At 37.4% G+C, this 2,673-nt stretch overlaps 1 non-coding gene across 1 annotated transcript; it reads right to left on the reverse strand.

Moving 5' to 3' along the window:
• Positions 1-481: 481 nt before the first annotated feature.
• Positions 482-543, reverse strand: LOC135273724 (U7 small nuclear RNA). Its single transcript, XR_010341535.1, has one exon. It is a non-coding gene; the product is annotated as a U7 small nuclear RNA (small nuclear RNA).
• Between the last annotated feature and the right edge of the window lie 2,130 nt (positions 544-2,673).

Below are 2,673 nucleotides of genomic sequence, written 5' to 3' on the forward strand. Positions count from 1 at the left end.
TCTTTAGAGTGATTCGCGGACCTCATCATAAATAACAATAAGTGTGTGAGGAGGGAGTTGGGAGTCGAGTACCACAGGAATCTTCACTGGGTGGCAGGTGTTAAGAGGCCTAAGGAGGTGGATGAGGATTTTTATTATTATCTTACTAGGCTTTATATTGGGTGGTTGAGCTTCCATAGAAATGTTCACAATGCTCTTATTGCTTGAATCAAGGTTAAATAGACAAATGCATAGTTATGTCCCTGGCCTCTTAGTTAAAGCTCTCCTTAGGTTCTTTCTAACAACCAACCACATAGAACAATATGATTTCCCTGGGTTTATAATGGTCAATAGCTATTGAATTCATGTAAGAATTTCAAATGCGATATGGTCTGCCAAATATTTACAATATATGCTGAAAAGAAGGATTTACATATTTCTTCTGATCTTTAAATATATTTATGTGTATTTTTTTCTTTATTTCTTTATTTTTTATTTTTTAGGGGGCTTTCTGGCAAAAATTGGAAAGCCTGCTAAACAAATTTTAAAAGAGCTGTAACATGATATATATATATATACACACACACACATACATACATATATATATTTGGTAAAAATTAAAATAACATACATAGTCTGTACTAAAATAGAACAATAGAAAACTACCAATAAAAAAACCCAGAAGACTTGACTTGTATATAAAAAAGAAGAAAAAATTTAAAAAAAATCGTCAGACTTTGCAAGACGTCGATACTAATTCGTCAAATAGAGGATGTGAAAGAAGGAGCTCAAACTAACAATTAAAATGGGGAAAAATGTGGCAAAATTGAAGTTTTTTCTATTAAAAACCAAAACAGTTTAAAGAGGAGGATGCAATCATTCATAGGCTTCAATAAGCTTGTCATATTGCAGGCATCCCAGACATGTGTAAATCCATTCATTTAAATAAATTTGTTTGCTAGTACTATTTGCTAGGCACCACATGAGGTGTGTGAGAAAGCAAAGATGAATCGTACATATAACCTGTCTTAAGAAAGCTGTCAGGGCTGGGTGCTGTGGCTCAGGCCTGTAATCCCAGCACTCTGGGAAGCTGAGGCGGGAGGACTGCTTGAGCCCAGGTGTTCAAGATCATCGTAAGACCTCATCTCTATGAAAATCAATACATAAATAAAATAGAGAAAGCTTTCAGCCTATTTTACTAAAAATATTAAAAATGTCATGAAAAATGTGTGTTATAAACTGAAAGAGGTGACGAATTGCAGTAAGAGTTTCGTTCAGCAGAGGCAGTCATGAGGGGTGACAGGATCTTGGAATAGGTGGACAGAAGTAGTGGCAAAGAGGCCTGGGTTTCGATTTGACTCTATTACATGGACAATTTACTTATTTTTCTGTACCTTAGTCCTTTTATAAGATGGGATAATAATAGTTCTTAGCTAGGGTTGTTGTAACGATTAAAAGTATATATAAATGATTGGTATGTATATGAGGAGAATGATAACACCCTACAGAAAATGAAATGACAAGATGAAGGGTGCCTGGGCCCCTGCATAACTTTGTGGAGCAAGCCTGCCATACTAGCTCTGGACTACCTCCCTCCAGGCTGTTAGGTGAGGAGCATATTTCTATCTTATTTAAGCCACACACCCCCACAAAAGTTAATATAGGTAAAATACTTAGAATTGTAACTAACAATTAGTGAGAGCTCAGTATGTGTTAGCCAACACTGTGATTTCTCCAGTGGTTGCATAGAAATGTGACACTTGTCACAAGAGACTCCAAGAAGTGTAGTCTTTCTTTGGGTAGCCATGTGTACAACTGAAGTTATGGTTTTCTTACCAAAGAAGAGGAGAATAGATATTGGAGGCAGCTAGTGGTGTATGCCACTCAAGAAAACATCCTATTATTTAATTCAGCTAGTCTTCATGGCTCTTACTGGACATAGTGCTGGTTGTTTATATTTCTCCTCCAAATTTACACCCACACCATTGCACAACAGTTTCATGTGCTCTGCTAGGCAAAGAATGACATGGAGTTATTGCCTCTCTGTATCGGCACAATGTGTCTTAATGTGTCTAATTACATAGTCCATTTGTTTCCCTGACATCTAGTTCAGGGATCATAGAGTAAAAGACAATAAATATATGTTGAATAATTTAATGAATTCTTGAAGCCTAATATTTTATCTTATTTATTTTGCAAATTCAAAATACGCTAGGAAGTCTTCCAGGATGTATGGAAAAAAAAAAGTGGACCACAGCTCATAGCTAAAATGAACTCTTTTAATCTCTGCTAGCTGAAGTCCTGAGCAGCACGATCATCTAAGATTCTGGAAGCGTTAGATGCTAGAGTAGAATGGACAGTTTCTGAGTTAGCAGTCCTAGTACAGGAGAAGTTGGGTAGTTGTGATGATTAATACTGAGTGTCAACTTGATTGGATTGAAGGATGCAAAGTATTAATCCTGGGTGTATCTGTGAGGGTGTTGCCAAAGGAGATTAACATTTGAGTCAGTGGGCTGGGGCAGGCAGACCCAACCTTAATCTGGTGGGCACCATCTAATCAGCTGCCAGCAAATATAAGGCAGGCAGAAAAATGTGAAAAGGTGAGACTGGCTTAGCCTCCCAGCCTACATCTTTCTCCTGTGCTTGACGCTTCCTGCCCTCGAACATTGGATTCCAATCTTCAGTTTTGAGATT

Source organism: Aotus nancymaae, unplaced genomic scaffold, assembly GCF_030222135.1.
Source record: "Aotus nancymaae isolate 86718 unplaced genomic scaffold, 86718_ANA_hifiasm-v0.15.2.pri h1tg000008l, whole genome shotgun sequence".
NCBI lineage: Eukaryota > Metazoa > Chordata > Mammalia > Primates > Aotidae > Aotus > Aotus nancymaae.